This window comes from Dasypus novemcinctus, chromosome 17 (genome assembly GCF_030445035.2).
Source record: "Dasypus novemcinctus isolate mDasNov1 chromosome 17, mDasNov1.1.hap2, whole genome shotgun sequence".
Lineage (NCBI taxonomy): Eukaryota > Metazoa > Chordata > Mammalia > Cingulata > Dasypodidae > Dasypus > Dasypus novemcinctus.
In genome coordinates this window covers 43,358,227-43,370,552 of record NC_080689.1, presented here as the reverse complement: position 1 = coordinate 43,370,552, position 12,326 = coordinate 43,358,227, and positions in this window count along the sequence as shown.

Genomic DNA, 12,326 nt, shown 5'->3' with positions numbered 1-12,326 from the left:
AAGGATGAAGAATCAGCAAAGGAATCTAACAAGAAGCAGCTGGAGGTAGGAAGAAATCCAGAGAAACTTTAGAGATGAAAGTATTTCAAAAAGGAGGGTCAACTCTGCCAAAATACAATGTTGGTAGAATATTTTTAATTGAGAAAACTCTTCATTTTTGCTATTATGTTAATTAATCCAAAGTTATATGGTGGTTTCTTTGACTTGCTTGATTCAGGAACAGCTCAATTTAAATTAACCCTGGTGTCTTAGTTTCCAGGGTGCTATGACAAACGACACACAATGGATTGGGTTAAACACCAGAAATTTATTGGCCTATTGTTTTGAAGTCCAAAATTCAGGGAATCATCAAGGCAATTCCTTCTACCCACAGCCTGGAGTTCTGGTGCTACCTGCCGGCCGCCCGTGGGATCCTTGGCTTGTATCCCTGCCTCTTATCAAGGGCCAGTGCTCTCTCTTCTGGGTTCCATGAACTTTCAGGCTCTTCCCCGTGGCTTTCTCTATGTCTGAATTTCTTCTGCTTATAAAGGACTTCAGCAATCAGATTAAGATGCATGCTCATTCACTTGGGCCACGCCTTAACTAAAAGCACATCTTTGAGAGATCCCATTTATAATAGGCTCACACCAATAGGAATGTAGACTTAACACCAAGAACATGTATTTTGGGGGGGGGGGTGCGTAATTCAACCTATCACACCCGGTTTCCATTTTCACCCATCTTCTTACCACCCAGGGTACCACACAGCTCTGCTTGCTGCTTCTGCCTTCTTGTGCAGCAGCCTGGCTGCTGAATTCTGAGTATTTGAGTTAGGCTTAATTACTTTCCCCGTCTATGGTATAACAGTGATTTCCACCTACAGACACAGGGTTCCCTCTTAATTACCTTTCCAATTCTGAAGGCTTACTTTTCCCTCATAGCACAGAAAAGAGAAAATTAAGTTTCCAGAGACCCTGAGTCTACTCAAATTCCAAGACAGATTCAACTCAGTCTCCTATTTAATCAGTATAGATTAAATTTATTTTTGCATAGACTAATTTATGATTTCCCATTAACTAGGTTACTGAACTGTAGATTCCTTTCAACCCTCCCTCTGCTTTAAAAAAAATTTTTTTTACGTCATTGCTCTCTTTAAAGAGTGACTCTTTTTCCCTCTCTAAATGTGTTTAAAAACACATTTAGAGAAGCATAATGTATGTAATCAGTTTCACACATTCCTCTTGGATAGAGTTATGGTTGTGAACTTAATCTGGAAACTGTTCAAGCCTGCCAATAGAGTATTGTCAAACTCTTTTACTAGTATTATTATATTCTTTATTGTTATTATCCTATTTTTGTCTATTATTTGGGCAGTGGCACAAGGTAGAAAATATATGGAAATGGAATTTAAGATAATTGGATTCTGTTCCTAGTTCTGGGCAAGTCAAAATCACTTTGCATTTCAGGGCAGGGCTATCTGTATTAGTTGTCCAGTATGTTAAATTATAATTTAAAAAGGGTAAAATCATATTTTTCAGGCAAATACAATGTGAATTACATGTTAAAGATTTGACTTAACTCATTAATTATTGAAGGAAGTAGTAAGATATTAAAACTGGTCCAAAGAGCATTTTGGAAGATATATAGTAATATAGAAATGTTATAAGACTGCTGAGTTAGATGTAAGACTGGTTAATATCTGACAGGACAATGAACTATAATCTTTGTGGTTCTCTATGCCATTGGACAGAAATTATTTGCATCTTCATCAGACAAACATTTTCAAGTTATCCTCTATCACTACAGTTATAAAGTAGCCTGATCAACAGAAAATCAAGTCCAGTACTATACTGTCCCAGTAATCTTTTTTTGCCTGTCTTCAAGTTTCAGATAATTTTTATGACCACAAAAAATGAACATTTTTGAGCACTTAACCATGTCCTGAGCAACACTTGACACGTATTATCCATCGCTTTAGATGCTCACCATAACTCTGTGAGACAGATACTTGAATTATCCCCATCTTACTGGTAGAAGACAGAAGACTGAGGCTCAGCCTAAAGTTGCACAGTTTGTAAATGGCAGTGGCAGCAAACTAAGGCCTCACTCCAAAAACTTTGTTTGAAACCCTACCTATTATCATTACTATTTTTTAAGGGTCAACAATAATGAATGTGCTTTGAAAGAGATGAGTGTGGTATAAAGGGTAAAGCATTAAACCTGGATCACTATTAAAAATGGAGACAAGGTAGTAAAAGTTATTTCCAACCCAGGGCTGGGAGAGGAGGGAGAAATGTTAATTACAGAAAAGTTCTATTGTACCCGGATGCTTCTGAGACCTTATCTTAACTCTATTCCCCTGAATTGAATAGGTTTTACTTAACTCAGTCTACTTTTCCCTTCCTTTTTTTTTTTTTTTTTGAGTGGGTGGATTTCATTGAGAGGGTTTCCTGGCTCATTTTATTATTATTATATTCATGGAGAGGAATCCACTCTGAAACCTTTACTCACTTCTCTTTGTGTTCTCTTTACTCAGTTAATAGAATGGAAAGAACACAGCACTCAGAACTGGGTAGGACTGAGTCTGAATTTCAGCACCATGATTAACTCTTGTGAGGCTTTGGCAAATTTTGCAGCTCAGCCTGTCTGAAAACCTTCCCAGCTGCATCGAAATAAATTAGGTGTAGGGCGGGGAGTATAGGCTGACGATTCTGATATGTTCATTTCTTGAGAGGTAAAAGAGAAATATGAATACCTACCTCGAGATTTCTCTCCCCTGACGTCCCCTCCTCTTCCTTTCCATTCTCCTGTTTCTCTCCAGTCCCCTCCCCTTCCCTCTCCCCCTCCCCCCTTCCCCTTCCCTTTCTATTCCCCTCCCCCTTTTCCTCCTCTCATCTCCTTCCATCTCCTCTGGGCCCCTTCCCTTCCAACCTCCCCTGAACCGTCAGTTTCCTCCCGAGCTCCCCCTCTCCTGTCTCCTCCCCGCTTCCCTTCGCTCTTACAAGGACCCTGGCACCAGACAGGGCCGCAGTGAGACCTGGCTCTCACTTTGTGGACGTAGAGAAATCATGGAATTTAAGTCCAGAAGGAACTGCTGTGGCCGCTTTCTTGTCCGGCTCTCCCTTTATCGACGAGGGAACTGGGTTTTAACCAGAGAGCCGAAGCCCCAAACTAGACACCCAGGTCAGTTCTCCCAACACAGGGCCCGGACGCCTCTGGCTGAGCTCGACGCGGTGCTGCGGTTCACCGCATCTTTGCCCAGCAGCGACTGGGAAGAGGAGATGAATCAGGCTGGGAGTCTCGTAATTGCTGAGACGGCCGGAGGGCATGTGCCGAGCCGGTGCAGAAAGGCCAGACATCCCCCTCAAGCGTGCCGGATCGTCAGGAAAACACAGCCAAACCAAGTAACCAGGGAGAATCCTCTGTGGTCATTTGCACGGAGCTTTTACATTTAATGGCCCTGGGAAAGGAACAAAACAGTGTTCTGCAAGAGATAAGGCTGGTGAGGAAGGGAGATAAGGCGCTTGGTGAGGATGGCCTGAGATCCAGCCGCGCCCCCCGAACAATGCCTTCCCCAGAGGAAATTACGGGGCACCGCCAGCCTTCCACTGGGTGCTGGCCCAGGAAGGTGTGCTTCTGACCCTTCCCCGCGCTGTCCTCCCGATTGTCACCGGCCCTGCCCTCTTGGCTCTAGGCGTCCAAGACTGGAAGCGGCTCGTGGGAGCTGGGAGCCAAGACGGCCCTCACCCAGGAGGAAGCCCCCAGAGCAAGCTGCACCATCTGTAGCGTTGATTCTCTTGGTTCGCAGGGTCTATGTTTACTTCCCTTTCCTCATTTGTGGGCCTCTCAGGCCGTCAGAGCATTAAATAGGGCGCTGCCCCTGCTTACCCAGGCGGGGGGAGGACAGTAGAGGGGCAGGCGCGCTCTCAAAGGAGGAGCGGAAGAACAGGTAAGTCTGCGGAGCCAGAAGGTGACCTGGTGATTGCCAGGGCCTGGGACGGATGGTGACTGCTAATGGGTTTCCTTTTGGGATGATGAAAATGTTCTGAAATTAAATTGTGGTGATCGAGACTTCCGGCAAGATGGTGGCTGAGTGAGCTTACCTTGCCTTCTCTCCTGGGAAGAGGCAGCTGGGCACCACTGGAGGTTCTCCGGGACCAGGCTTTTTCAGGATTTTTTCAGGGCAGGAAGTGTCTGGACATTGATTTGGTGGGAAGGTAACGGAAAGGACTGGTCTATAAGATATAATTTGGGACTTTTCAGGAGGGGGAGGCAAGATGGCGGCTGAGTGAACTTCCCGGTTACTAGCTCCTGGGGGGAATCGGCTGGGAGGCGTCGGAGACTCTTTGGGACCTGCTGTTTCGGGATTTTTCCTGGTCCGGAGGTGTCTGGACATCGATTTGGAGGGAAGGTAACAGAGAGGATCCATCTGTGAAATATACACGGAGATCCCAGCTACGTGTGGAGGACTCCCTCCTTGGGTAGGCGGAGCCCTGGCGGGCGGCGGCCAGGGTAGCCTAGCTGGGCCAAGGTGGGCAGCGGGCGGGGGGATACGAGCCACGCTGCGGCGGGCAGCGGGCGGGAGAGCCGAGCCGAGCAGCGTTGCGCCGCGGCGGGCGGCGGGTGGGGGAACCGAGCCCAGCCGAGCCCAGTAGAACCCAGCTGAGCCGCGGCGGGCCGGGAAGCCGAGCCCAGCCGAGCCCAGCCGAGCCCAGCCGCGCTGCGGCGGGCAGCGGGTGGGAGAGCCGAGCCGCGCTGTGCCGTGGTGGGCGGCGGGCGGGAGAGCCGAGCCGCGCTGTGCCGCAGCGGGCGGCGGGCGAAGGAGCCGAGCCCAGCCGAGCCTAGCCGCGCCGCGGCGGGCAGCGGGCGGGAGAGCCGAGCCACGCTGCGCCGCGGCGGCGGGCGGTGGGCGGGGAAGCCGAGTCCGGCCGAGCCCGGCTGAGCTGCGGCGGGCGGGGGGGCCGAGCCCGGCTGGGCTCAGCCGAGCCCAGCCGCGCCGGGCGGCGAGTGGGAGAGCCAAGCCGCGCTGCGCCACGCCGGGCGGCGGGCGGGAAGGCCGAGCCCAGCGGAGCCCAGCCTAGCCGCGGCGGGAGGGGAAGCCGAGCCCAGCCAAGCCGCGGCAGGCGGCAGGCGGGGGACCCGAGCCCAGCCGAGCCCAGCCGAGCCGCGGCGGGCGGCGGGCGGGGGACCGGAGCCCAGCTGAGCCCAGCCGAGCCTGGCGGCGGGGTTTCTGTTCTTTGTTTTTTTTTTTTTTTTTAAGATTTATTTATTTATTTAATTTCCCCCCCTCCCCTGGTTGTCTGTTCTTGATGTCTATTTGCTGCGTCTTGTTTCTTTGTCTGCTTCTGTTGTCGTCAGTGGCACGGGAAGTGTGGATTTGTTGTTGTTGTTGTTCTTGTTGTTCTTGTTGTTCTTTTTTTTTTTTTTTCAATCCTCTCTTTCTTGTCCCCAATATTCTTCTTATACTATTTTACCTTAACAATACAATAGGTCCTACAGGAAATACCTCACATTTGCTGGGTTTCCTCACCCTCCACTGCCTCATTTCTCTGTGAATAGATTTAGCCTATCTACACTATCCCCTTTCCCCTACAACTTGATATCCTCCACCATCTGCTATCTCTCCTATATTCCATCTCCCTTTCTTTGATCCACAAAGTGTCTAACTCTTAATTTCTAATACCTTTGTTTAGTTTTCCATCTGGTCGTCCCTGAAACTATTACCTTTCTTTTCTCTTTCCCTCTCTCACGAAAACAATAGCCTCTTAGTACGTACCACATTCCTCCCATATTCAGTCGTCTACCTCATTATAGGTACTTTCCTACTACTATAACTCTACACAATTTACATGATCTAACCTCCATCCTCCCAGAACTCATATTGTTGCTTTGTAAACATATATCACCAATACTACTTCACACTTTTTCCTTCCTTACACAATTGACTTTCCCCAGCACTAATACTTTCCTTTAAAGTGAGCTTAACTAGCAATAAGAAATTGGAATAAGAAGAACAAAGTGACAAAGAGAAGATATAACACTTACGCAAAAACAACAGCTAATTAATCTCCAAGACTAGACAAAGAAGCTAAGGAACTGATTAAACCCGTCAAGAAAGAATGTTGACAAGACAGCAACAAAAATCTACAAACCAAACCAGTAATCAGGAAAACATGGCTGAATCCAATCAACAAACTGAAAATCAGGAAGGGGGGCAGGACTTCGCACAAGCAATGAAAGATCTCAGAACATTTATCACTGACAAATTTGATGAAGTAATGAAAGAGGTTAACAGCGTGAAGACAACACTTGGAGGGGAAATTGCAGACATGCGCAAAAAAATAACAGATATGATGGAAATGAACACCACAATTCAAGAAATCAAAAATACACTTGCAGCAAATATCAGCAGACTAGAAGAGGCAGAGCAGAGAATTACTGATGTGGAAGACAGTGCATTGGAAATCAAACAGATAGTAGAAGTGGTCAATAAAAAGGTAGAAAAAATCCAGATAGGACTTAGGGACCTGAATGATAACGCAAAACGCTCAAACATACGTATTATAGGCATTCCAGAAGGAGAAGAGAAGGGAAAGGGGTCAGAAGGAGTGTTGCAGGAAATAATGAATGAAAACTTCCCAAATCTACTGAAAGAGACAGATGTACATATCCAAGAAGCACAGCGCACTCCACTGGTCATAAACCCCAACAGGCCCACCCCAAGACATATACTTGTCAAATTATCCAATGCTCAAGACAAAGAAAAAATTCTAAAAGCAGCAAGAGAAAAGAAAACCATCACATACAAGGGAAACTCCATAAGATTAAGTGCTGATTTCTCATCTGAAACGATGGAGGCAAGAAGGCAGTGGTATGATATAGTCAAGGTACTAAAGGAAAAAAATTTCCAACCAAGAATACTCTATCCAGCTAAACTAGCATTCAAAAATGATGGAGAGTTCAAAATATTCACAGATAAACAGAAACTGAAAGAGTATATCAACAAGAAACCTCCCCTTCAAGAAATTCTTAAGGGAATTCTGCAGGAAGAAAGGAAAAACAGAACAGTCAGAGATGGAGGAGAGTGTAAAAGCAACAAGAAAGACAAAAATAGAAGGGGAAAATAAAATAATACAAACAAAATATAACAAACACAAATCCAACCAAAATATGGCTACCATAAATAACTCTCTAAACGTAATAACACTGAATGTCAAAGGATTAAACTCACCTATCAAAAGATTCAGACTGGGACACTGGATAAGGAAATACGACCCATCTATATGCTGCCTACAAGAGACACATCTTAGACCCAGAGACTCATGGAGGTTGAAAGTGAATGGCTGGAAAACAATCATACAAGCAAACAACAACCAAAAAAAGGCAGGAGTAGCTATATTAATATCAGACAAAATAGACTTTAAATGCGAAACAATTGTGAGAGACAAAGAAGGATACTATATTTTAGTGAAAGGGACAATTTGTCAAGAAGATCGAACAATCATAAATATTTATGCTCCTAACAAGGGCGCCTCTAAATATGTGAGGCAAACGCTGGAAAAACTAAGTGAAAGAATAGATGCATCTACAATTATAGTGGGGGATTTTAATACACCACTATCAACTCTGGACAGAACATCTCAAAAGAGAATCACTAAAGAAACAAAACATTTGAACAGTATATTAGAAGAGCTGGATCTAATAGACATATATAGATCATTACACCCAAACACAGCAGGACATACATTTTTCTCAAGCGCACATGGAACATTCTCCAAGATTGACCATATGCTAGGCCACAAAGAAAGGCTTAATGAATTCAGAAAGATCGAAATCATACAAAACAATATCTCTGACCACAATGGAGTCAAGCTGAAAATTTGCAAGGGACAGAGACCCAGACTTCACACGACAATTTGGAAATTAAACAGCACACTCTTAGAAAAACAGTGGGTTAAAGAGGAAATCTCAAAAGAAATCAATGACTACCTTGAAACAAATGATAATGATAACACAACATACCAAAATTTATGGGATGCAGCAAAAGCGGTACTGAGAGGGAAATTTATAGCCATAAATTCATATATCAAAAAAGAAGAAAGAGCAGAAATTGAAGAATTAACTGCACATTTGAAGGAATTAGAAAAACAACAACAAAGTAACCCAACAGGAAGAAGAAGGAAGGAAATAACAAAGATAAGAGCAGAACTAAATGAAATAGAAAATAAGAAAGCACTTGAAAAAATAAACAAGACCAAGAGCTGGTTTTTTGAGAAGATCAACAAAATTGACAAACCTTTAGCGAGACTAACAAAGAAAAAAAGAGAAAAGATGCAAATACACAAAATAAGAAATGAGAAAGGTGATATCACCACTGACCCCACAGAAATAAAGACTATCATAAGAGGATACTTTGAAAAACTATATTCCAACAAAAATGACAATTTAGAGGAAATGGACAAATTCCTAGAAATACATAAGCAGCCCATACTGACGAAAGAAGAAATTGATGATCTTAACAAACCAATCACAAGCAAAGAGATAGAATCAGTCATTAAAAATCTCCCAACTAAGAAGAGCCCAGGGCCAGACGGCTTCACAGGTGAATTCTACAAAACATTCCGGAAAGAACTAACACCAATCCTGTTGAAACTATTCCAAAAAATCGAAACAGAAGGAACACTGCCTAATTCCTTCTATGATGCCAACATTACCCTAGTACCAAAGCCAAACAAAGACACCACAAGAAAGGAAAATTACAGACCAATTTCTCTAATGAACCTAGACGCAAAAATACTTAACAAAATACTTGCTAATCGTATTCAACAACACATTAAATGAATTATACACCATGACCAAGTGGGATTTATTCCAGGTATGCAAGGATGGTTCAACATAAGAAAATCAATCAATGTAATACACCATATAAACAGATTGAGAGAAAAAAACCACATGATTATATCTATAGATGCAGAAAAGGCATTTGACAAAATACAGCACCCCTTCCTGATAAAAACACTCCAAAAGATCGGAATACAAGGAAACTTTTTGAACATGATAAAGAGTATATATGAAAAACCTAAAGCCAACATTGTTTACAATGGCGAAATCCTGAAATCCTTCCCTCTAAAATCAGGAACAAGACAAGGATGCCCATTGTCTCCGCTCCTATTTAACATTGTCTTGGAAGTACTTGCTCGAGCACTGAGACAAGAACCAGATATAAAAGGCATTCAAATTGGAAGGGAAGAAGTCAAAATTTCATTATTTGCAGATGACATGATCCTATATATAGAAAACCCTGAGAGATCTACGACAAAGCTCCTAGAACTCATAAATGAGTTTAGCAAAGTCGCAGGTTATAAGATCAATGCGCAAAAATCAGTAGCATTTCTGTACACCAATAATGAGCAAAATCAGGAGGAAATCAAGAAACAAATACCATTCATAATAGTAAATAAAAAAATCAAATACTTAGGAATAAATTTAACTAAAGAGGTAAAAAACTTATACATCGAGAACTATACAAGATTGTTCAAGAAAATCAAAGAAGACCTAAATAAATGGAAGAATATTCCCTGTTCATGGATAGGAAGACTGAATATTATTAAGATGTCTATCCTACCAAAACTGATCTACACATTCAATGCAATCCCAATAAAAATCAACATAGCCTTCTTTAAGGAACTAGAAAAACTAACTATGAAATTTATTTGGAATAAAAAGAGGCCCCGAATAGCCAAAGACATATTGAAAAAGAAAAACGAAATAGGAGGAATCACACTTCCTGACTTCAAAACATACTACAAAGCTACAATAGTGAAAACAGCATGGTACTGGCATAAGGAGAGACACACAGACCAATGGAATCGAATTGAAAGTTCAGATATAGAACCTCATGTATATAGCCATATAATATTCGATAAAGCCACCAAACCCTCTCAACTGGGAGAGAATGGCCTATTCAACAAATGGTGCCTGGAGAACTGGATTGCCATATGTAGAAGAATGAAAGAGGATTACCATCTCACACCTTATACAAAGATCAACTCAAGATGGATCAAAGACCTAAATATAAGAGCCAAGACCATAAAGACCTTAGAAAGCAGTGTAGGGAAACATCTACAGGACCTTGTAATAGGAAATGGCTTCATGAATATCACACCAAAAGCATGAGCAGCAAAAGAACAAATAGATAAATGGGACTACCTCAAAATTAAAGCCTTCTGCACCTCAAAGGAGTTTGTCAAGAAAGTAAAAAGGGAACCCACACAATGGGAGAAAATATTTGGCAACCATATATCTGATAAGAGACTTATAACTTGCATATATAAAGAACTCATAGATCTCGAAAACAAAAAGATAAACAACCCATTTAAAAAATGGGAAAAAGATTTAAACAGACACTTCTCCAAAGAAGAAATACAAATGGCTAAAAAGCACATGAAAAAATGCTCCAAATCTCTAGCTATCAGGGAAATGCAAATCAAAACTACAATGAGATATCATCTTACTCCCATAAGATTGGCAGCCATGAAAAAAACAGTAGAATACAAATGCTGGAGAGGATGTGAAGAAAGGGGAACACTCATCCATTGCTGGTGGGAATGCAGAAGGATCCAACCATTCTGGAGGACAGTTTGGCAGTTTCTCAAAAAATTATCCATAGATTTGCCATATGACCCAGCAATACCACTGCTGGGTATATACCCATCAGATCTGAAAACAAGGACACAAACCGATATATGTACACCAATGTTCATAGCAGCATTGTTCACCATCGCCAAAAGTTGGAATCAATCCAAAAGTCCATCAACAGATGAGTGGATCAATAAAATGTGGTATATACACACAATGGAATACTACTCAGCTGTAAGAACCAATACACTACAATCGCACGTGATAACATGGATGAACCTTGAGAATCTTATGTTGAGTGAAGCAACCCAGGCATTGAAGGACAAATACTATATGACCTCAATGATATGAAATAAGTTAACTGCCTCAGAGAGCTAGAGTCTGGAAAAGTGGCTTACTGGAAATCAGGGGGTGGAGGAAGGATGTGAGTTAATGTCTGTAGGGGTGGAATCTGTGATGAGCTGGGGGTAAGTATGAGCACAAAGAAGGGACAAAATGGGGGCAAGGGGTTACCTTCGGGTGGGGTTTTCTGGGTTTGAGAGGGGCTGGGGATGGGAAGAGGGGTAATATGGTCCAAGAAATAGGTGGGAGGGATGGGCAACATACAAACATGGGAGAGTGCCAGAAGTTCGTTGAGAACTAAATGTTGAGTAAAACGTATCAAAGTATAAGTAGGAGGGTTACCTGGTTAGGACGCTCAGGGGGTATGGTCTGATGCGGGACGGACTCCGGAGGGAATAGCTGAAGGCTCATTTTGCCAAGGTGGGTTCTACCATTGGGTGGGGTGGACCCATATCCTGGGGAAGACTAATGCCGTCGAATAGAGAGAACTGTATCTCTCGTGAGAAAGGACGGCTCCCAGGGCATTAGATTGGCAGGCGTTGTGGGCCCTAAGGGGAGGGGAAAATGGACGTGCAATGGATGGAACAAAGGTAAATAAGGGGGCAAAAGAGGAGTTATGTGAGAGTACACGAGGATGAATATAAAACAGCTAATATTACACCAAAAACATATAGGGGATGACAGACTAATAATGAAAACCATAAGACAAAACATAGGATAACTAAAAAATTTAGAAAATTGTACAACCTAAAGTATGGACCACATAGTAAGCACAAATGTTACCTTGTTTGAAAACTATAGTTTCGGAATCTGTACATCAGTTTCAGGAAATATGATATGAATAAGTTAAAAGATTATTGCTGTGGAAGGGAAAAGGTTTTATGGTGGATCTGGGGAAATACTGTATATTGTATATATGAATTTTGGTGATCTAAGACTCTTCTGAAGCTGACATTATGTTGGGATTCACTTTACGGGAAGTTTTGGATCACAGAGTGGTTCAACAATGGCAGCGGAGGAATACCGATATGGGATGTTATTGACAGGATATATATGGTTGACAGGGAGTTATACAGGGCATATGCCCAGGGTATATGGTAATGTCTATATATACTCATAGTGGAAACAATTAAAAACAACGGCTGGGGGGGTACTGGGCTCCTGGCCGGGGGGTCACTGTTGTGGGCCCTGGGAGAGCAGCGGCAATCCTCCAGGTGCAACGGCAAGAACCAGGAAGGAAGGAGGGCCCAACAGTGGGCTCTTGATACTAATGGCTACACTTTTGAGCCTATGCACCTGCAATAAGAACAAGGCCTAGAGTAGCATTGTGCCTGGGGGTTTCCTCCTGACAGCCTTCATGTTACTCA